Raw genomic sequence first — 24239 nt, 5'->3', positions numbered from 1 at the left:
TTTCATTCAATACTTTCATTCAATGATTCAATTTCGACTCATTTGGTTCTGCAGTGATCTTCTGGGGCAACAGAAAAGAACTCTGCACCATCCTCTATATATGACAGCCATTCAAGCAAGGACATAGGTAAGGGAGGGGTTCTCAGGTTCAACCCCCCCATTCATGCCTGAAACTCCGCCCCCCTAGTTTGTGGGTTTTTTGATATTTTAAAGTGTTTTTTTTTGTTTTTGGCCTGCAGGGGGCACAATGTTTAGGCTAGCACAGGGGTAGGGAACCTGCGGCTCTCCAGATGTTCAGGAACTACAATTCCCATCAGCCTCTGTCAGCATGGCCAATTGGCCATGCTGGTAGAAGAGCTGATAGGAGTATGGATAATTTATCTGGAAACCGGGATTCCTAGGCTAGCAGCACCAAAATTTCAGGGATGTTTTGAGAGGCTCTCCTGATAATGCCACCCAGGTTTTGTGAAGTTTGGTTTAGGGGGTCCAAAGTTATGGACCCTCAAAGGGAGTGCCCCATCCCCCATTGTTTTCAATGGAAGCTAATAGAAGATGGGGGCTACACATTTGAGGGCTCATAACTTTGGACCCCCTGAGCTACACTTCACCAACCATGGCTGGTACTATCAGGAGAGTCTCTTACTAAAACCACCCAGGTTTTGTGAAGTTTGGTCCAGGGGGTCCAAAGTTATGAACTCCCAAGGGGGTGCCCCATTTCCCATTGTTTCCAATGGGAGCTATAAAATGGGGGCTACACATTTGAGGGGCCATAACTTTGGACCCCCTGAACCAAAGTCTTTCTATTCCTTCATCCGAATCACTTAAAAAAATGTTGAACAACGCAGGTCCAAAGACCAATCCCTGAGACAGTCCATTTGTAACTCCTCTCCAAGAGGATGAGGATTCATTTACAAAGTACGCTTTGGGTTACAGGTCCACCTAACAGTAATAGGATCCAAACCACATTTTACCAACTTGTCAATAAGAATATCGTGTGGAACTTTATCAAAAGCCTTACAGAAATTAAAATAAAACGATGTCCACAAGGTAGTGATTTTCTCCTTGATCCAACAAGGTAGTAATCTTATCGAAGAAGGAAACAAGGTTAATCTGACACGACTTGTTCGCGAAAAACCCATGCTGGCTCTTAGTAATTATCGCTATTTTTCCTAAATTCTCAAGAACTATCTAAATGCTCAAGGATTGACTGTAGCACTTTAGAGACCAGAAAGATTGGGAGGGCGGGGGGATGAACTTTTGAGATCCAAAGCTCCCTTCACCAGATTTCCTACATACCAGGACAGTGTGTTACCCATGAACCTCCAGATGCGTCTCCAGTGAGATGGCCATTTTCTGGGACTACGTCAACACACATGTTTTCAAACACTGGCATGTACAAACACACAACCACAGCAAACCTAGGTTTCCAATTGCACATACCAAAGCATGAACATACCAGTACATGCATTGTCTTATTCACACCACACACTGCTTCTGTGAATGAAGAAGACTGAGCATAGTGTGCTTTTCTGATAGGCAAGGCAGCAACACCAAACGTCTAGTGACTGGTAAAGGCTACTGTGACCTATCGAACTGTTGCCTCTGGGAACAATAGGAAGCTATCTTGTTGAACATGGGAAACAACGAGACTCCATTTTGCAAGATGGCAGAGGCCGAACACATTTCCCCCCTCTTTCGGAACACTGCCACAGAGTTGCAGAGATCTAAATACAACATGGTCTTTGTGTGGTGCAGTGGTTAAAAGCAGTGGACTCTAAACTGGAGAAACAGGTTTGATTCCCCACCCCTCCACATGGAGCCTGGTAGGTGACCTTGGGCTAGTCACAGTTCTCTCCAAACTATCTCAGCCCCACCCTGTGGTGGGGAGTAGAAGGGAGGGAGTTTGTAAGCCACTATGAGACTTCTTAAAGGTAGAAAAAAGCAGGGTATAAATCCAAACTCCTCCTCCTCCTCCTCCTTCTTGCCCTACACAGGCTAACAGTCCTCATTTAAGAAACAAAGTTCCAGAGGAGGCAAGCAAGATATTCTCATGTAGGTCATCGGTTCAGCCATCTCAAGAACTGCAGGACAGCTTGGCTGGACCAGCATCATGTTATTAACAGAAGCCCAAGGCCCTTTCCGCACGGGCCAATAATAGCGCCATAGGGATGGCAAAAACGCCGTCCCTAGGGAGCTGTTCGCATGGGGGGGCGCAGCTGCATCACAGCCACGCCGCCCTCGCTCCCCCCCCCAGTGGCGCTGTTTTTGGGAAACAGCAGCTTCCAACTGGAAGGCGCCATTCCCCCCCTTCCCAAACGCCTTACCGCGTCCTCTGGCCTCCGGCGCGTTGCACAGGCCAGGGGACACGCCCCCCCTGCCCTGCAACTTCTGAGCTGTTGCGCAGGGCAGGGGGGTTGTCCCCTGACCTGTGCGATGCGCCGGAGGCCGGAGGCCACAGTAAGGCGTTTGGGGGATGGTGCAGCCTGCGCGGAGGCTGCACCGTCTTCCCCACCGCAACCAGGACCGTTCGTGCGAACGGTCCTGGGGGGGTTGGGTTGGCGTCATGTACACCGACCCAACCCCCAGAGTGGCCGTGCGGAAATGGCCCAAGTTTCTAAAATGATGCAATGTTTTTAAACACAGTACAAGAAATATCGCCTGCATGTGAACCAAAGTACATAACATTTTTTTATTTTTTTATTTATTTTTTTCGATTTATTATACCGCCCCATCCCCGTAGGGCTCTGAATCTATAGATGAGGAAGCCTGGATGGGGATCGATAGAGATGTGATAGATTCACTATAACTTTTTACCCCGGAAGTGGCTGATGAGAAATATGAGAACCTTATCTGATGAAGAATGATCGAAAACGGCACAGAACGCGTTCTCCGTTCATTCACTCCGTGTAGACGGGTTCGCTGGATTCTCTCAAAATTGACTGTTTAGAATACAAAAGACTTTGTGCCTTTAAGGATAATGGAGATTGACTCTCATACAGAAAACAGTCGCACAAATTGTTTTGTATATAAATTATTTATTTATGCACTTTATTCACAGTGATGTTATGCACTTTGGTTCACCTAAAGAGCGGTTGATGCAGCGCAATATTTCTATTAACAGAAGCCTACCAGATGTTTCCAAGGGGCCTACAAGCGGAGCATGAAGACAACCAAGCATGCAGTTTTCGCCCCCACTGCTAAACTCTCTTTCTTCTCGGCGTCCTATCAACACCTTTCCAAAAGCTCAGGGCAGAATAAATTGGTCTCTCCTGACCCATTTCACCTTCACAAGATGCCCTGGATGCCAAGAAAAAGCAACGGATATCGTATCAACGAGCATGCTTCATGGCGGAGTAGCAGTCTTCCCAATTTTCATCTGACACCAAGCACCACGCGACATGGCTAGTAGCCATACTGTCTCTGAACCCAGAAATCTCGTTTAGGCATCCGGACCAATTGCTATAAGTTTTTGAGATCCCTTTGATTAAGCTCCTGTTAAAGCCAACATCAGCCCTGCTCAGTGCCGGGCCAGAACTTCAGTAACAGGCAGGAGACTACCGTGTTTCCCCGAAAATAAGACAGTGTCTTATATGAATTTTTGCTCTCAAAGATGCGCTAGGTTCGTGATGGCGAACCTTTGGCACTCCAGATGTTATGGACTACAATTCCCATCAGCCCCTTCCAGCATGGCCAATTGGCCCTGCTGGCAGGGGCTGGTGGGAATTGTAGTCCATAACATCTGGAGTGCCAAAGGTTCGCCACCACTGCGCTAGGTCTTATTTTCAGGGGATGTCTTATTTTTCTGTGTTCTGTTCGTCGGGCATGCTTCCAAACAAAAACTTTGCTACGTCTTACTTTCGGGGGATGCCTTATATTTTGCACTTTAGTAAAACCTCTAGTACGTCTTATTTTCAGGGGATGTCTTATATTCGGGGAAACAGGGTAGAATGGGAGAAATGCCATTCCATCCACTACCAAAATCAGTATTGTTAATGAAGAAAACACCTGTTTTCTTCCCCTCTCAGCAACCTGAGCCTATTCTTCACGCAACGTGTGATTGGTGTTTGGAATATGCTGCCACAGGAGGTGGCGATGGCCACTAACCTGGATACCTTTAAAAGGGGCTTGGACAGATTTATGGAGGAGAAGTAGATCTATGGCTACCAATCTTGATCCTCTTTGATCTGAGATTGCAAATGCCTTAACAGTCCAGGTGCTCGGGAGCAACAGCCGCAGAAGGCCATTGCTTTCACCTCCTGCATGTGAGCTCCCAAAGGCACCTGGTGGGCCACTGCGAGTAGCAGAGAGCTGGACTAGATGGACTCTGGTCTGATCCAGCTGGCTTGTTCTTATGTTCTTATTCTTGTCAAGATGGAGAAGATAAAGAGCCAGGAAGAGGATGATATGCTGAATGAGCAGGAAATCTGAAACTGGGGCAAGGGATTACAGAAGCCAAGTTAGAGTTAGGACAGTGTTTCCCAACTTTTTCGACATCACGGTACCCTTGACCTCATTCTTCATATCTCACTGTACCCCTGCCATCCTCCCCCCACCTTCCCTTCCCAGTGCCCCTACTTGCCCCCCCTCCACCTTCCCCTCCCGGGGGGGGGGGGGTACGGGAATTGGCTGCTGACCTTGTGGCAGGCCCTGTCTCCTGGGCCAGCTTCATGTCCTTGCTGGCACCAGCGGGAGAAACCACAAAAGTGAGGGGGGCTGGTAGTGTTGCCGCGGTACCCCTGGGACATGCTCACGGCACCCCAGGGTATCATGGAACCCTGGTTGGGAAATGCTGAGTTAGGAGGCAAGAGAAAGATAATGAATAGGGAAGAATGAAGCCCCAACGTCGCCTCTGCCAATGCCTCTGTGAATTCATGGGACTGTAATTAGCTTGGCTAATGCAAATATGTTCGCACATGCCATGAGAGAAAAGAGAACTATTATAGCAGCTATTACAGCAGCTGTCTTGCTCACCAAATTCCCTTCCCTCAGAGAACTAACCCATTGCTGCTTTTCAGGCCCAGTGAGGAAATGTCCCGCTGAGAATTTTATCCCTTCGCAACTTGTATGTTCACAGTTTGGCAGAGAACAGAAAGAGGATCGTTCAGAACGGTTGGCAGGTTCCTCTCCCTAGCTGCCGATCTCTGAAATGCTATTCTTTTTGCAGCAGCTCGACTACAACCCTGATGTTTCCACGGGGATGTAATGTTTGGGGGAGCGAGTTCAACTCACAAGCCCGTGTAACAGCATGCCTATATACAGGATCTCCAGGCAGCTCAGTGGCGTAGCGCCAAGGGGGGGCGTGATGCACCAGGCGCGTGCCCCTGTGGGGGTGTAGAGGGGGCATGGAGGGGCGGTGTGGATGGGGGCAGGGAAGAAGAGGAGGAGGAGGAGGAGGAGGAGGAGGAAATGGAAGAGGAAGAAGTGCTAGAGGTAGTTTGGATTTATACCCCACCTTTCTCTCCTGTAACGAGACTCAAGGTGGATTACAAGCTTCTTTCCCTTCCTCTCCCCACAAGAGACATCTTGTGAGGTAGGTTGGGCTGAGAGAGTTCCGAAGAACTGTGACTAGCCCAAGGTCACCCAGCAAGAATGTAGGAGTGCATAAACACATCTGGTTCACCAGATAAGGCTCCGCCACTGAGGTGGAGGAGTGGGGAATCAAACCCAGTTCTCCAGATTAGAATCCACCTGCACTTAACTACTACACCCTGCTGGCTCTCGGAGCTATTCCACCAGGCCTATGGTTGAGGGCAGCAACAGCACATCAACAGACCGGGGCCTCCCTTCTGTCCTTTAGCCCTCCCCCTCTTATTTTAGAAACTGGCTAAGGCACCACTGGATATACTTTCGTAGGAATTGCGTGGAATTTGTTGTCCATGCTTTCGTAAGCTGCCCTGAACCCCTGAGGGGAAGGGCAGCCTATAAATCAAATTATAAATAAAGTTGTGGGGGCAGCAAAGCAAATAGGTTCTCAATAAGTTCCAGTTCATTTCTGATGCTCTCCCAAAGGGTACTTGTTCTGCAGAGTTATTTTATCCCAATATCAGAAACCAGCCAGCAAACTTAATTACGCCTATATCCGTTTGCCTTTATTTTTTTCCCCTTGCTACTGCGCACACAAAGAAACCTCTTCCCAAGCCAAGTCTCTCACTACTAACGAATTATATGCCAAAATGAAGTTACAGCTTGCAAGATAAATCTAACCGGACCTTTTACTGCAGTGGCGTTGGCCCCTTCTTAGAGCTAAAAACAAAACACAAGGAGGGGGTAGCCACTCCCCAATATAAACTTGCCAACAACTCAAGGAAGTATTGTGTAAGAATACTCTATTTATAGTAATCAGTACTTAATACACATACACATATAATACAATAATCAGCAATATATAATACAATAATCAGCAATTATACTTATCATCCAATCCGTGCTATTGTAAGATAAGTCAGTTCATGTGTAAGAACCTCAAGAATGACTTCCCCATCCAGGAATAGCCGAACAGATCCAAGTCAAACCGTATAAAGTCACAAGTGGATGAAATTCATATGGTGTTATCAAGTATCAACTTTTGCTGATGAAAGAGCTGTAATCTTTGTGAGTTAGTATACAAGCGAAATGCGATGATTCCAAAAGGCACACAAACTCGGCTGACAGATTGCCGTCTTGATAACACCATATAGATGATAAGTATAATTGCTGATTATTGTATTATATATTGCTGATTATTGTATTATATGTGTACGTGTATTAAGTACTGATTACTATAAATTTAGAAAGTGAAATTCTTACACCATGCAATATCCCTGTAGGTTATTTGGCAGGTGTAACATGTGGCTAGAGTGGCTACACCCTCGCTTGTGTTTTGTTTCCTGATCTGCATTAATACTTGCCTTGCTTTGTTTTCCTTTCTTAGAGCTACCAAGGTGCCTCCTGTAGTAAACACATTCATCTTCGGAACCTAAAACAGCATTATAATGATTTGAGAACAGCGGAATCGCTGCTCAACAGGATCTGTCTCGTCCGTCAATTTTACTTTAAATGACAGATATAAAAGACCGGTAGACAAAAAAACCCCGAACCCTGCAGCCAGGATGAGGGACACCGAGAGTGATTTCCAGCTTCCCTCTGAATCAATCCTCTAAAAGCGGCACTATGAAGACCGCTGCGCCAGCAGCCCATTTAAAACCCGCTCTTCTCTTCATCTCTGCCATCAGGAGGGTACTATGGATTTTTAACATTGAAAGTCCATTGTTAAAAAAAAAAAAAAGGATGCTGAGTGGTTTCAAGTGCGATATCCAATTGACTTGCTAATTTTGTTTCCCTGCCTCCAGGGAGTTCAAAAATGGGTTATCGCCGCTGCATTTGACATCTGTTTTAATATGTAACTTTTTTTGTTGATATGCAAGTTAATAAACACATCTAATTCTCCATGAAATTCCTTTGCGGCATTTTCTTGATTAGCTCACTTTGCAGATTTCTAACCTACCCTGACACTTCTAACCTACCATGACACTTTTTCATTGGGATACTGCACTGGATCAGTAATCTAATTGGGTTGCTCACCTGATCACTAAAGTCTGATCAATACTACAGTAAATCAGTAAGAGAAAAGATTTTTTCTGCTGAGGGGAGGAGGAATCCACCAAGAAGACATTCTAATCCTAAATTATGCATTTCCTTGGATCCTTCAAGGCCAGCCACTCTTTATTCTTTAGAATACCTCATATCCATTTGTTTGTTTATGGAGCTTATATCCCGCCCTATATGGAGGTTTTCGGGTGGCTTACAAAACTAAAAACAATAAAAACAGCATATGACGCAATGATTAAAACACTACAAAAGAAACTTCCAAAATATTACCTACCCACATACCCTCCCCTACCCCAGCCTGGCGGCTTCCAGAGGGAGCATCAAGAGGTCAAAGGGCAAAGGCCTGAGAGAAGGGGAAAGTCTTTGCCAGATGCTGAAACCCATAAAGGATTGGAGCTTGGAGAATTTCTACAGGGAGGTTATAGTCTGGGGCTAGACGTGGAGAAAGCCCCCTGCCCCAAGTATTTCCTCCCACCCTCCCCCACACCTTGGGTTGGACCACGGGTAGAATCCCCCACTCAACCACCGTGGTCAGGCAGGTTCATATGGGTGCAGGCAATCCTTCAGATATTCCCATTTACAAAGTCTTCAATGTTTCCTGGTTTATTTAAAACTCCCTTTATTTACATTGCTGGGCATAAATTTAGTTCACATCAATCCATGCTTTTGGTTTGTGCACCCATTCACAAGAGACAAGATTTCCATTTTCCTCAATACATCCTCAAGGTTTTTGCAGTCAGTATGGTTACAACCACAGCTTTAAAAACATGACAAGTACATTGAAAAATAATTGATTCATCAAATCTAATGGTTCAGACAACCAAAAAATATTTCAATGTAGCTCCCGGAAGCACCCATGAAATTGAAGTATTTCTCAGTTATTTGCACAGCACTGTAATATTTGCACAGCACTGTCGTCTACTCAGATGGGCAGCCCAATCCAGGGGGAGGGGGAACAGAGCTATCTGAGGAAGTCATGCAGCCCTGCACTGGCACGGGTGCCCACCTCACTGTCGCAAGGGCCAAATGCACCAGTGGAAGGGGATGATGTGCAGGCGGGCGCTGTGCCGCTTCACAGTGCTCAACCCAGAAATTGCTACCATTCCTCAGCTCTGCCAGCGCAGACAGCTGCACCGGAATGGCTGAAGGCATTCCGGGGGGTGGGTCAGAGGGTGGAGCCAACCGTAGAGAGTCAGCGTAGTGTAGTGATTAACAGCAGGCACACTCTAATCTGGATAACCAGGTTTGATTCCCTGCTCTGCCACTTGAGCTGTGGAGGCTTATCTGGTGAACCAGATTAGCATGTGCCCTCCGACACATGCCAGCTGGGTGACCTTGGACTTTTCACAATTCTTCAGACCTCTCTCAGTTTCACACACAGTAATGAAGTTTTGCTGCAATGCCTATACAATGCGGAAGGCCTTGTTTAGTAAATCTGCCGGCTAACTTGGTATTTTTTTTGTACTGTTGCTGCATAATGTTTTTGTTCTGAACTTCATCAGTACTGGTCTATTATTGTGTTTAATAAACTGAACTGACTCCCCTTTGACCAAGGAGGTCAGGGGTGCATGTATCTTTTTGACCTCCACATTTTATCCTTACAGCAGTGTTCCTAATAAGTGAGTCAGGATGAGAGAGTGAGGCTAGACACAGTAAAGAATTGAAGCTGATTCTTCTGCATCATAGATCTACACACTGCTTCCTATATCATACCGACTTGTTGCACCAGAAATGAGTGAATAGCAGCTGGAGAAACTGCTGTGTTTGTGGTCAGCATCTGGTCAAGAAGAAGAAGAAGAGGAGGAAGAAGAAGAGGAAGAAGAGGAAGAGGAAGAAGAAGAGGAAGAGGAAGAGGAAGAGGAAGAGGAAGAGGAAGAAGAAGAGGAAGAGGAAGAGGAAGAAGAAGAAGAAGAAGAAGAAGAAGAAGAAGAAGAAGAAGAAGAAGAAGAAGAAGAAGAAGAAGAAGAAGAAGAAGAAGAAGAAGAAGAAGAAGAAGAAGAAGAAGAATTTATATCCACTTTTCTCAACCACAGGGCTCTCAAAGTGGCATACAACTCCTTCGCTTCCTCTACCCACAACCAACACTTTGTGAGATAGGTGAGGCTGAGAGGGTTTGGAGAGAACTGTGACTAGCCCAAGGTTACCCAGAAGGCTTCATGTGGAGGAGTCCGGTTCACCAGGTAAGAGTCCGCAGCTCATGAGGAAGAGTAGGGAATCAACCCTGGTTCTCCAGATTAGAATCCACCATTCTTAACCACTACACCATGCTGGTGTTATACATCTCAAACAGATATGCCTTTGATTCCAAGATGCTCTTTTTGTAAGGAATTCCATAGAAGCAGAAATAAAAGGCTTTTGGGAGTAAAAGTCCATTTATTAAGACATCTTAGAAAGCTCAAGTACACGCAGTGGCAGGAATGACACTTCCCGCCAGAAGCACAGGTTATAACACCATTCACCCCATCCCCCCTTCCTGCTTCCCATGGGAAATCGAGTCCTCATCTCAGCCATGAGATAAGGGTCTCCAACAAGAAAGCTGGGGCTCCCATCGCCCGGCTGTGGGAATGCACTCAGCAGGTTACTTCACCATCAACACCATTGAATCGCTCTTACCGCACTCTGCCTCCCTTAAAGAGAGACCCTCCCCTCCCCCAGGTTTCATGCTTTGTGAAAGGCGCTGATTGGAAAGCAGAAATAAGGGTGGGGAGGCTTCCCAATATTTTCAGGTAATTTAAACCCATTTGATTTATACCCAGAGGAATATCCCAACCCATAGAGACTAAATATTGCAGGCAATGCTATGCGACAAAGTCGCAGAGTCCAGAATATGCGTCAATTGCCAGAAGTGCTTGTGACCATCAATAATAGTTGGTACAGGGGCCTCTCCGCTGGTCGTGCACAGAGCATTCGAAGCGGGAGCCTCCTTGGAGCAAAGCTGGAATGGAAGACAGGATGAATGTTTACTAAGAGAGTTAGGCAAAATCTAAGCGCAGCAGTGACATCATTAATCACTTTAGTAATCCCGGTGCTGTCCCACAAATCTTTTGCCAAGTTTGGAGTATTTATGCATCGTCTCTGAGATTTTTTGTAGATAAATACACCCAGGTAGCCCATTTACGCAGAGGAAAATCCTGAGCGGTGTTTATCCGGCCTGCAGTTTTTGGGGAGGTCCTTTGTTTGTTGTAAAAGCGGTCTGGACCGCTTTCCATCCCTCGACTAGGGATGAAATCCACTGTTGAAACTCTTGGGGGTCCAAAGCCGCTCGCGTGGTAGTTGTGGCAACGGTGTTCGAAAGGAGCGAGCCATTCTGGTGACACAATTTCCCAAAGGGGGTTTTCTTTGTACTACTATGAACTGCATTGCATTGCTAGGCGTACTCTGCAAACGGAATAAGCTTCGCGCACCTTAATTGTCTTGGTGGTAGTTGGTGTATTTCAATCTTGTAAATACTGCTCCAGGGTTCTGAATTCGCTCTCTCCGCCTCTCGCCGTCACTTTGGAAGGCATTGGTAGGGGGCTGGCGACGGCAGCGGCCCCTAACGAACCCCAAAACGCTTCCAGGAACTTTGAGGATGAATTGGGGGGTCATGCGGTCGGAGACGCTGTACCTGCTAATGGGGGCGGAATGGAGACGGTGAAATCACCATGTTGAATGAACAGTCGTGCCAACTTAGGAGCGGAGGGGATGGACGCAGCATGGAATGAAAATGGGCTTGTTTAGAAAATAAGTCCGTACCACCACCCATAAAACCGTGGTTGCCATGACTTTCGGGCAAATCTGTAATAAAATCCATGGAGATGACTTCCTCCAGGCGGGAGGCCACCGGGAGAGGGTATCGGTAACAGCCCATGGGGCTTTTCTCCCGTGATGGTTTTGGCTTCTGCACAAACCGAGCGAGCCCATAATGTATGCCTCAATGTCTTTAGCGCATTGCGGCGCCACCAGAACTGCCGGCGGGCTAAATGCAGAGTTTTTTAAAAAAGCCAAAATGTCCAGCGAGCGAGACGGTGCATCGTGGCAAGCTTCAAGAACCACCTGCTACTTATGAGGAGGGGGGGAGGCACGTACCAACAGTCCCCTCCGGCCAAACTCCATTCTCCAAAACGCAATTGCAGGAGCGCTTCACTTTCTTCCGCTTTGAGCCAGGTTTGCGTGCAGCCCACGCCTTCTTCGAAGTTCCCAAGAGGAAAGCGAGAGACGAGGCTAGGGAATGGGGGTGGAGGAGGAGCGGAACGTGCTTGAGATCGGGTGACAGCCAACCCCAACTGGGAGGGGGAAAGGAACAGTCTTTGCGCTGGAATGTCATCTGCGTGAAGGCAGCTCCACCCTCCTTCCCGGGTGAAGGCGCCGAGATGCGCGTCAGCCAGTTGATATTGGTTTTTCCAGGGAAAAAATGGACTGTAAAAAAGCAGAAACGGCGAAAGAAATCGGCCCAACGAAGTTGTTTTGCAGACATCTTGAGGGGGTGGAAAGAGCGCTGCCAAGTTTTATGATCCCACCAAACCTGAAAGGGGTGTTTGGCTCCCTACAGCCAGTGGCGCCAAGTGGAGAGTGCCACTTTGATGGCCGCAGTCTCTTTATCTCCCACAGTCCAGTTGAGTTCAGCACCAGAGAATTTCTTAGACAAATAAGCACACGGAACCAGCCTACCATCTTTATTTTTCTGCAACAGGGCTGCCCCAAGTGCTTTGTCCGAGGCATCCACGGGAACCACAAACGGGAGATCTGGGTCAGGGGGCGTTAGGATAGGTTCGGTGGTAAGAGCAGACTTTGAGAGGTGAAAGGCTGTTTGCCACTCCTCAGACCAGGGAAAGGGGGGCCCCGGGCTTAGCGGACAGTGGATCTTTACCCTTAGTGCGTAAAGAGGTCTGTGAGAGGGAGAGTCAGTTCAGCTTAATTGGGGTATAAAGTCACGATAGAAATTAGCAAAACCAAGAAAAGATTGGAGTTCTTGGCGGTTGGTGGGGGCAGGCCATTGAGGACTGCGTCAATTTTAGCAGGATCCATTTTCAAGCCCTCGGCTAGATCCGTAACCCAAATAGTCAATGGAGGTCTGTGAAAACTGCATTTAGAGAGTTTGGCAAAGAGAGAGTTGTCGAGCCAAGCTTCAATACCTCCCGAACCAATGTCTCATGCTCTTCCATGGTTTGTGAGTAAATTAAAACGCCATCTAAGTATACCACAACTCCCTTTGTACAATAAATCATGAAGAACTTCGCTGATAAGGGCTATAAAAGCCCCGGGGGCCCCACTTAACCCGAATGGCATTATTAAGTATTCAAACTGTCCAAACTTTGTGTTAAACGCAGTCAAGTGTTCATAGCCTTCAGCAATTCTGACTCTGTAGTAAGCTTCTCTCAAGTCCAATTTAGTAAAATGCCTTTGCCGAAAGTGCATCTAAAAGGTCCTTGATCAAAGGCAAAGGATATTTATTGGACAGAGAGACCGCGTTGAGACCTCGATAATCTGTGCAAAGTCGTAAGGACCCATCTTTCTTTTACAAAACAAAACGGAGCAGCGTGTGTGTGTTTGGTAGCCCGCCGTGATGAACCTCATGAGCAAGGTTCTTGGTCCAAGAAGGCATGGAGTTCTTTCTCCTCATTGGGGCTCATGCGATAGATTCTACCTTTGGGTAGTTGCTAGCCTCTGGTTGTATAACAATTTTGCAGTCAGTGTCTCTGTGGGGTGGCAACTGATCGCATTCTTGCTCCTGAAAACTCTGGCTAGATCATGATATGCAGGTGGATGCCAATAAGATCGAGCAATCGCTGAAGAAGCCAGGGAGGGGTGTGTGTCAGGAGAAGTTGGGTTTTCCCCCCAGTTCATGTGTTCACCGCAGGGAGGGTCAGTGAATTCTAAGATCCGCTCTTTCCAAATGAACTTTGGTTCATGTAACAGTAACCAAGGCATGCCCAAAACTATGGAGTGTTTGGCCACTGGTGCCAAGATAAAACTAATTTTTCTCCCAATGGTCGGCGAACGGAGGAGGACCGCTGTGTTTTTATACTGGGCCGGGTCCTTCGTTCCCAAGGGGCTGCCGTCCATTTGGGTGAATGGTATGGGCTTGGCCAGGGGAATTTGGTCCAGACCTAGCTCCTCTGCCACCTGGGGCCGCATTAAGCAGTGGGAGCAGCCAGAATCCGGGCCGAGGCTATGATGCGAGTGTGTTTAGCGGGTTGGCCAGAAATGCTTGGACAGTAATGGGAGCGCTGCCTTCACTCACCGCGTCAGGAGTCGGGCCCATGTCCATGGGGCGGAAGAAAGGCAAACAGCTGCTTCCCCCTCCTCTGGGTCGCCTTCGATGACCGCTTTAGACGAGCCCGTCAGAGGCGGCCCTGACCTGCGCGGTGGTTTGGCAGCTGGGGTGCGCGGAGCTGGAGCGGTTGGTTTCTGCTTCTTGGGACAGTTGGCGGCTAGATGACCTGGCCCTCCGCAGTAAAGACACAATCCCAGTCGGCGACGGCGTTCCGAGGTGGTTTCGTAGGGGCAGCTGGGCTTGACTTGGTGGACACAGTAGTGGGTTTTACGTAGGCGGCCACCGCACGGCGTATTCCAAACGACGCCACCTGGGATCCCAACTGGATCCAATCTGCAATAGTACTTCAGGGACCCGAATTAAAACACCGTTTCACGCAGCTTGCCGCCCACAGCATCCGAGAAGTATTCGTGATTTCATGCGTTCAGGCCACTCAGGGAGGAAGTCGAGCAGCCGCAGACGAAATTCACGGGCAAATTCTGCAAACGGGCGGTTGCCTTGCTGGATAGTTTTGATGGTGCGGATAGCTTCATTCTCGGCGCCTGGATCTTGGAAGCCGCTTTAAGGCTTGAGGAATGCGGGCACCGTGCGAGAGTCTTCATCCTGCAAATCTAGAAGAGTCACTTAACCAGTCGGCTGCTGCCCCATCCAGGACGGAGCCGATGTCCCGTATTTTTTCGCGCTCAGACCGGTATAAATCATCATAGTCTTCCAAGTGGGCATTGAGTTGCAAAATGAAGTAGGGAAGTTTGGAAGCGGTCCCATCAAAACGGGCTGGTATCGCCGATAGTAGCCCCGCTCAACGGCTCTTGGTGCCTGCTGGGGTGGTGGTTGCGCGGGTTGGGCAGGTTGGGCAGGCAGCTGTTGTAACGGGGCCGGAATCGGGTGCTGGCGGTGCTGCTGCGCTTGGGTGGCAGGACCCAGATACGTGGCCCCCCTGGCACCGGGCGCGATCAGTAACAGCATAGACTCCAACTTGGGGTTTCCTGGTCTGCTGCCTCCTTAGCTCCTCTCCAACGCAGCCAGCTCCCTCTCCTTGCCGGGTCAATGCATCCTGGTGCGCATGCAAAGCAGCTTTCTCGCTCCAATTTAGCCAGTTCGTCCCGCTTAAGGGCTTCAGTGAGCTCACTTTGCGTCGCGCAGGGCCTGAACGCCAAGCTGCCGTTGTAAATCCCGTCTGGAGTGTTCCAGGACTTTATCATGGACTGACAGATTCTGGGCATATTGTCGTTGGAGCGCATCTTTGGCACGGTCCAACTCGAGCTGGACTTCTTTGCGTTGCCGTTCCCGGTCCCTCTGCAGGTTTTCGCGCTCTTGCTGCAACTGTGCCCGCTCCTCCTCCCATAGCTGACGTTCACGGGTCCATGCCGCTTGGGCATCTCGCAGTCGCCCCACTGCCTCATCCCAGTTCTCCTTCGAAGGGAGAGGGAACAGATCCGGCTGGGAGTGCAGGCTTTCTTCGGACTCTTCTTCATCTGGAAGCTTGGTGACATCGGAGACACCGTAGTCCGCCAGAAGCCACCGGTGGCTCCCCGAGGCACCTCAGGCGCGGTCGCCGGACCGGGATCAGGGGTCCGATTGGGAAGCGATACGGATACCCTCCCAATTCCAGGTTTAGTCCCGTGTCCTTTGGACGGGCCCCAGTGCTGTGCCACGGTGGTTCCTTGGGAGCATCACCAAAATACGAAGTCCAGGAACCGCTCAATGGATTCCTGGGTTGCCGCGATGAAAGGTGGTCAGGCCCGCCTCCTCCATGACAGGTTGCATCTGAGGTTTGTAATCCACACCTAAAACGGGTAGAGATCCGATCCACAGGCGCTTATCCATAGACAGCCCCAAACCACTCATGTAAGTCCCCATGGTCGCCGCCACGTCCCTCGTTCCAACGGAGTAAAGGAAGACTCGTGCTGATACGAGGACGGGAAAGAGCCACCAGCGAGGCCCGTTCTCCTGCCGGTTCCTCCAAATCCAGAAGGGAAAGGTCGGAGCCCTCTTTGGGGGCTACCGCACCTTCCGCAGTAACATTCAACCTCTCCATGTCGAGACACTAGAGGTCCACTACACTAGTAAAGTAGATGGTTTAAAGTTTCCTGCCACAATGTAAGGAATTCCATAGAAGCAGAAATAAAAGGCTTTTGGGAGTAAAAGTCCATTTATTAAGACATCTTAGAAAGCTCAAGTACACGCAGTGGCAGGAATGACACTTCCCGCCAGAAGCACAGGTTATAACACCATTCACCCCATCCCCCCTTCCTGCTTCCCATGGGAACGGAGTCCTCATCTCCCGCGCAGAGATAAGGTCTCCGCCGAAGAAGCTGGCCCATCGCCCGGGCTGTGGAATGCACTCAAGGTTACTTCACCATCAACACCATTGAATCCTTTACACTTTTTCTTGAAGAGAATGCCCACAGAGAATTTTGAGAAACAATTCTCCACATTGCCCATATTCGGTGTTTTGTTTAACGTGGGCCGCAGACAACGTTGATATCACTTACTTAAGAGTTTCTAATTCGACGCCAAGGCAGTCAAAGCAAAGAATGTCATGAATTTTTCCAAGAATTAAAAACAGAAATTGTGACAAACGGAAGTCTGAGACAAATCTCCCTGCAATGCAAAGCTGGTATTCTTTACTTACCTGCTGTCTTTGAATGGTGATATTTTTAGAAGATCATGACAGCTTGTAAGCCTATCTATTTAAAAGCAAAGTAACACAACATCATGCATATCCATAGTTTCATTAAGTTAAGGAATAAAGAAACTGTTAGAAATTCCCACACCGCTCTATTTCAGTTCCCACGAGGCAAGCACGCAAAACAGGTCTGTAAGCTTCGTTCTAGTAATTCATGCAAACCGCCCCCCTTGGTTGTTAATTAAAATCTGATCTACAATTAGCAGGGTTTATAACCTAAACTTCAAGGGGGGTGGGGCTGAAGGAAAGCGTAGAGTACAAGGTCACGGCTACTCAAACAGGCTTCCAATTTGTTTCAAGTGCTGGCTTTCAGTTTTACAGTTCTGAATGGCCACACCTAGCTGGCGACCTCCAACTGGCGATACCCTGCCCAAAAACCCTGCAACGAGGAAGGTGAGCATGTGGATTAGCAGCTGCCCACCCTCAGTATTGAATCCCAAAGTCAATTTGACTGCCTCTCTTCTGATGCACTTTGAAGATTTTGTTTCTCAGAGCCCCTTTGCTACTGCATCCAGTTTGTTTAATTCTTGCACTGTGAAGAGCTCTGGATGAAACAGAACGATCCATATACTGTTGTGGGTTACTGTGCTGTACATTTTAACTCAATCATTTTTACCCCATTTGGGTTGATTCACTTATATACTATTAGGTGACAGAATCACCTTGTGATTAATGCATTTATAGGTTTTGCAAGCTGCCCCAAGCAAGAAGAAGAAGAAGGAGGAGGAGGAGGAGGAGGAGGAGGAGGAGGAGGAGGAGGAAAAGAAGAAGAAGGAGGAGGAGGAGGAGGAGGAGGAGGAGGAGGAGGAGAAAAAGAAGAAGGAGAGGAGGAGGAGGAGGAGGAGGAGGAGGAGGAGGAGGAGGAGGAGGAGGAGAAGGAGAAGAAGGAGAAGAGGAAGAGGAAGAGAATACCAGTTACATTTCCTCACAATGTCCAATCCATATTAATTGTTTATATTATAAAAATAAACACAAGACTCCTGATAGTTATTATTGAAGGACACCAAATAAATGATCAAGTTCTCTTCCCAGTATTTCAAAATATCCTTTACAATTACAGTTGTTGACTATCATCTGTCCAAACAGAAGATAAAAAGTATTCCATATAATAATTAATTTTTCTCCTTATATGTCATAACCAATAGTCATATCTCTAGTTGAATCTTTTCCTGATGTATTTTATCCACAGTCTCCATTCTACCTTAAAACCCATAATTGGTTTATCTTTTACATATCTATACTCTATTTCACATAAAGTATTAGTTCGGTCAGTTGAGGTCCAAGCAGCTGAGAAAATTTATAGGACTCTGGGTTCAATGTTAATGTATCATTAAAGATTCTTGAAATCTCATTGAGAATATCCTGCCAAAATCGTTTCTCTATTTCACACGTCCACCATATGATACATTGTCCTTTTCTCCTCACCATAGTTCCAACCCGAGATACTTTTCTGCATTTTTGTTCATTTATATGCTTACATACCAGCAATAATAAATCTTGTAATAGTACTCTTTAATATAATAGCTATCTGTGAACTTCACATCATTTCTCCACATTGTTGCCAAGTTTCTAACATTACATTTTTTGCCCACTTAATAATTAATTCTTTCACAATCTCATCTTCAGTGTCCAAGGTCAGACTTGTTTAATACATTTTCTGATGATCATCATTCTCTTGATCAAATTATTGTCATTTAGTACCTCAAATTGTGACCCCCCCCCAATTTAGATCCCCATAATTGTTAATCTCCTTCAAATCTGTCCTTAATCTGTCTATACGGCCACCAGTCGTAACGACTGCTTTTTGGAGCCTTTTGGAAAACCAAATGCTACAACATTCACAGCAACCCAAAGACATGAAGGCATCCTGATAAAATCTCGCGCACTCCTTGAAAAACACACAACCTTCCCCCATGACTATTAAACAGAAACAAATTAAATTCACATCACATTTAAAAATGAATGTACACCATGTGGAAATGTGCCCTGCACCCAACTCACTCCACGATTTTGGCTTGTTAGCAAAATCCTCAGAGCTATATAAAGATTCTAGTTTCCATAGAAACTGTTGTCTGAAACTTCAGGATGTTAAAACATCCATGTTAATTTGAATTTCCATTTGCTAACTGCACCTACGCTATAATTTCTAGCTCTTCAACACTGAAGCTGTAGGTCATGGTCCAGTTTTCTCTTGCTGGGGGAAGCAGGGTAAAAGAAGAAAACTGGTGCTATATATACTACTCTTAAGAAAGCTTTTCAAAGGTTTGAGAAGCTATGCTTCCAAGTGGGCGTTCCTCAATGCGAACAAAGGCCAACAGCTGCCCGTGTACCCCAAAGCTGTTAAATTCAAGGCTATGGCCCCTTCCACACATGCAGAATAATGCACATTCAGTCCACTTTCACAATGGTTTGAAAGTGGATTTTGCTATTCCGCACAGTAAAATCCAGCTTCAAAAGTGCATTGAAAGTGGATTGAAAGTGAATTATTCTGCATGTGCGGAAGGGGCCTATGTGATGCGTTCAGCAGGACTTTCAGCTATGCAAAGAAAACCAAAACCACCGAAAACTTTGCCAACATGACAACAATCACTTTGCACACTCCTTTTCTGACATCTGTTGTATTAAACTGGAAAGATTCAACCAGACAACTCCAGCTGGACACTATTTTTCTTCTGCCAGTTCGCATTGTGCTAAATGGGCTTCTTCCAAGTTTGTATCGAGCAAGGTAATATCTCTGCTTCTCCCATTCTCCACTACGCAGACACATGTCACAAGCTCTACACGCTTTTAGCAGTTCAGAACGGAGAGCTACAAAGTCTGCATAGTGTAAGCCAAGGGTGTCCAACTCTGGGGCTTCAGATGTTCACGGACTACGATTCCCATCAGCCCCTGCTGGCATGGCCAATTGGGGCTAATGGGAATTGTAGTCCATGAACAGCTGAAGCCCTAGAGTTGGGCCCCCATGGCGTAAGCGATTTCGGGGGGGGGGGGAGGTACCAGCAACACTTACAGGTTGGTTTAGAGTACAGAGCTAAGCTTGAGAAGAAATTTTAACGAAAGCCAAGTTTAAAAGCCAACCTTTTAAGAAATGCATTTCACCTCCCCCCCTTTTTTCATTTCTGGAGTTTAATTTATGGTTCATCCTCCTCAGCTTTGTGCCCCAGAGACATGAGGAGTCAAAATCTAATTCCGTTTTTGAAAGCTGCGGAGATTTCCACTTATCACATAATTGCAGGAGCAGAACCTTTTGGAAAACCAAATGTTACAACATTCACGGCAACCTGACATTTGGCCAATCCAATTTCTTCTACAACTACTTAAAACCAATTTGTAAACCTAGCCATGAACAGCATTTTAAGCTTGGAACGCTCAGCTTCCTGTTTCTGAAAATCTTATTTATTAACGTTACTCGCCGTGAGATGAACGATGCCCTTAATAACGTACACGCCATCTGTCATACGTTTTATATGCAAATATGGGTTGTGTTTGGTGTTTTTTGTTTTGCAAGAGGAAAGGAAATGGACATCAAGGTCATCACAGGAAGTCTTATTAGGTCAAGTGCTTAAAAATGTTTGACAAAAGATAGCACCAATGAGAGCAATTTCCTGTGAGTCAGGATAGTGCAGTGGTTAAGGTGGACTTTGATCTGGAGAACAGGGTTTGATTCCCCGCTCTTTCACATGAGCAGCGGACTCTAATGTGGTAAACTCCTCCATATGAATCCTGCTAGGTGACCTTGGGCTAGTCACAGTTCTCTCAGGACTCTCTCAGTCCCACCAGCCTCACAAACAGTGAATCCCCACTGCCACCGAGCTCAACATCGTTTTGTCTCAGTTCCCCCCCCTCTCAGAACTGCGACATCCTTGTCACAGTTATGAACTACACTTTTCTGCTGGAACAAGGTCGATACCGCTTCGAAGCTTCGAAGCAGGGAAGCATCGAAACGATACCTCATCCGTTCAACCAATCACAAGCCGCTTTTGTGGCATGCGCAGAATGGGAGAGTCGTGGCGGGCAGAAAGCGCATGTAACTGTAAACTGTAAACTGTAAAAACTGTTTTAAAAAACAGAAAAATGTTTATGGTTTAATTTTCACTGAGGCACGTCTGGCCTGTATCTCTTCAGACAGGAAATGTGAAGTCCTATGACCAAATGCTCCTTGAGTAAAACTTTGCACCTAGAAAACTGGTATCTGCCCAATACTCTTCGCAGAAAAATGTTTATGGTTTGGTTGGTTTTCCAGGCTGTGTGACCAGTCTGGTAGATCTTGTTCCTAACGTTTCACGTGCATCTGTGGCTGGCATCTTCAGACCACCAGACCATGGCCACCCAGCCCAGAAAACCCACCACAACCAGTTGAATCCGTCCGTGAAAGCCTTCGACAGCTTATGGTTTCATTTTTGCTGAGGCACGTCTGGCCTGCATCACTTCAGACAGGAAATGTGAAGTCCTATGACCAGATGCTCCTTGAGGAAAACCTCGCACCTAGGAAAAGGGTGTCTTGTGGAGACGGCTAAGATGTTAAAGTCACTCTCCTCTACCTGGAGGGCTGAGGCAAGTCACAATAGGCAATACTCTCCTCAGCAGGAGAGTGCTTTTGCTTGGTAGAAAACTGTCCATCGCAGTACTCCATCGCAGCATCCTGTTTTGTGCAGCAGCCAACTAGTTGTCCTGGAGGGCCAACAAACAAGGCACAGAGGCTGAGGATTTCCCCTGAAGCTGTCTCTTTCCCCTGAAGCATTAGGGTTTCAGAGGTCTGTGACTTCTAAATATGACTAGTATCCATATTCTCCACAAATCCATCTAACGCTGTCTTAGAGCAGCAGTGGCGTAGTGGTTAAGAGCAGGTGTACTCTAATCTGGAGGAACCGGGTTTGATGTCCCATTCTGCTGCCTGAGCTGTGGAGGCTTATCTGGGGAATTCAGATTAGCTTGTGCACTCCCACACACGCCAGCTGGGTGACCTTGGGCTAGTCACAGTTCTTCTGAGCTCTCTCAGCCCCTCCTACCTCATAGGGTGTTTGTTGTTGGAGGGGAGAACGGGAAGGAGTTTGTAAGCCCCTTTGAGTCTCCTACAGGACAGAAAGTGGGGATATAAATCTGAACTCCTCCTCCTCCTCCTCCTCCTCCTCCTCCTCCTCTTCTTCTTCTTCTTCTTCTTCTTCTTCTTCTTCTTCTTCTTCTTCTTCTTCTTCTTCTTCTTCTTCTTCTTCTTCTTCTACTACTACTACTACTACTACTACTACTACTACTACTACTACTACTAAAGCCATCTGTATTCCGGACCATCACTGTCTCCACTGGAAGTAAATTTCACAACTTGGTTACTTTTGCCTGTCCTACTTAAAATGGCATCTCTGCCACAGTAACTCAGAGGTTACTCTGCCTCTCCAATTCAGCAAGCTATAAGCTGCTGCCTAATGCACGCAGGTACGGCACAGCTCAAGAACCCTACCAAACACTTTTCTGTGCGGTTCTAGAGCCAAGAAGAGGGTGCTCGAGTTGAGAAGCCTGAAAAAAGTACAAGGTGTGTGTGTGTGTGTTCGGGACTGAAAGAGAAAACCTTTTTTCAAAAAGCATTTTAAAAAAAAATAAGCGCACCATTCAATTACAGTTGCTTGCGACAAAGTACCTGGGAACAATACTAACCGGAGCCTTTATATAACTTAATGAAACAAAACCCACTGAGCAAATAATTACATACATATTTTAGGCAAGGCAACATTTTTGGTTACAGGAACACTTCTTTCAAAAAAAAATGTGCTTTTTAAAAAGGAACATTTTATCCATTATTAATGTTCTCGTGTTATTCATCACAAAAGCAGAAATCAGGAACAACTAATTTGATATTTAGCTGCACATCATAGACCGCCGCTGAGGGCGTTCAGTTGCAACACAGCCATTTAGAAAGCCCCTGGCACTCCAGAAGGCCCTCAGAAAAGGACTCAAAATGAATGTTTTTTCAGAAAGCCATTTCTTAGTCACAGGATATATATTCAAGCACCCGATTCGCACGCAAAGCAGCTGCCAGTTTTAGCAGCAAAAGCCCAAGGAAGACCACTCGTTTACTCCGAGCACAGCTTGTGAGACTTGGGGGTTTTTCCACAAGTGTCATCAAGCATAACTTTAGAGGTTGGTCTGCATATCCGTGCGCATTAAATGCTAGGCCGAAAATCCTGAAAAGCCGTGTCTGGAACACGGCAGATGAGTTAAAACATGGCAAGTTTTCATTCAACATATAAACGCAGGAAAAGAAAAAAATGGATTCTAAGAACATGTGAGGATACACAGACAACTGGGGATTTTTTTCAAGTTCAGCTGACCAGCAGAAATGCTCAGTGCATGTGCAGTCCCACAATGAGAACAAAAGCACCCCTCAGTGTTGCATCTCCTTGAAGGAAAGGCTAACACCACTCCCTTCTCCAGCAGCACAGTCCCAATCCAAATCAAGAAAGGAAGTGTTCCACAGCTACTCAATAACTGCAGGGAAAGCAAACTGAGTCAAGGTAGCTCCAACCCACGTCATGGCGAAGCAGTTTAGACTTCACTGAAGTGGTCGACCTATATTTGGGCTAAACCACTTCTGCCTGAAGGTGGAGTCTACAATGGAACGCTCCTCTTCACCAAGATAACTTGTTTATCTAAAAGAATAGATTCAAGCCTTTCCACCCGACCATCCAATCATCTCCGGGGAGGGAAACTTTATCTGCATAGAGGACCATTCAACCATCTGAGCTCCCCTCTGCACACAAAAGTGGTACAGCCCAGGCAATAGTTGCTTACTTTAATGAAAACCAGGACTTTGCTACAACAGCTGTATGAACTGCTAATACAAATAAACTACTAACAGAGACAATTTGTAGTAGGTCCACCACATTTTATGTGCATAATGATTGTCTTCTGAGTTGCATGCTGCCACCTACGCATTCTCGCTGCCACCACTTATATATTAATGGTCACTAAACACCGCCGAGTCCTGGGCCACCAATATATATGTACTGGTCACTGGCCCACCAACACCCCCCCCCCTACTATTCCCAAAGACTGAGGGAATCAACACCAGAGCCTCTAACAAAAATGGAGGGAAACTCTGTCAGAACGGGTTTTGGCTTGAACACAGACAGGCACTACTCCTTTTAGGCTCATAGACACAGACTGGCACTTTTGGTAACGTTAAATCAGGTTTTAAGTTTATTTAACAGAAAGGAAGGCTTCTCAGTTGGTTTAGACAGGTTTTAATGCTTGTGGTTACAGAAAGTTAGAGCTTTTTCTTGAGAGGTTGTTTCAGTCAGTTTCTTAACAAAGCTTGGTCACATGCAGATGGCCACTTCACGCTCTCTCTCTTAAAGAGTTTTCGGATACTTAAGCTTTCACACACATAAGTTTCTGGCTTCTTAGCTGTTAAACATACAGTTTCTAGCTTCTATAGCTTTTCCACATACAGACACTAGTTCCTCAACTGATCCACACACCCTTCTGTTCCCACACTCTCCACGTCTAAGTCTGGAAGGACCCTGGCTTACACAAGCCTCCTTCCCATAGTCCCCTGATAGGCCTCACTGCCCCTTTGGACTTGACTTCCCAGACTGGATTTGGAACTGGGGTTGGTCAGACACTAGGTCTGGACAGACAAGTTGTCTAGCCACTGACTGACGGGTCACTTTCCACCAAACTCAGGGCCACCAAGCTCCAACAAGCCTCCTCAGC

The 24239-nt window shown here is 46.8% G+C and overlaps 1 protein-coding gene across 2 annotated transcripts in view; it reads right to left on the bottom strand.

Annotated features, from left to right (window-relative positions):
• Positions 1-24239, bottom strand: part of LOC125435056 (1-phosphatidylinositol 4,5-bisphosphate phosphodiesterase beta-1) — a 678436-nt gene that overhangs the window by 499382 nt on the left and 154815 nt on the right. The gene's annotated exons all lie outside the window — the stretch shown is intronic.

Source organism: Sphaerodactylus townsendi, linkage group LG01 (assembly GCF_021028975.2).
Source record: "Sphaerodactylus townsendi isolate TG3544 linkage group LG01, MPM_Stown_v2.3, whole genome shotgun sequence".
NCBI classification, from domain to species: domain Eukaryota; kingdom Metazoa; phylum Chordata; class Lepidosauria; order Squamata; family Sphaerodactylidae; genus Sphaerodactylus; species Sphaerodactylus townsendi.
This window is presented reverse-complemented; position numbering and strand designations above follow the sequence as displayed.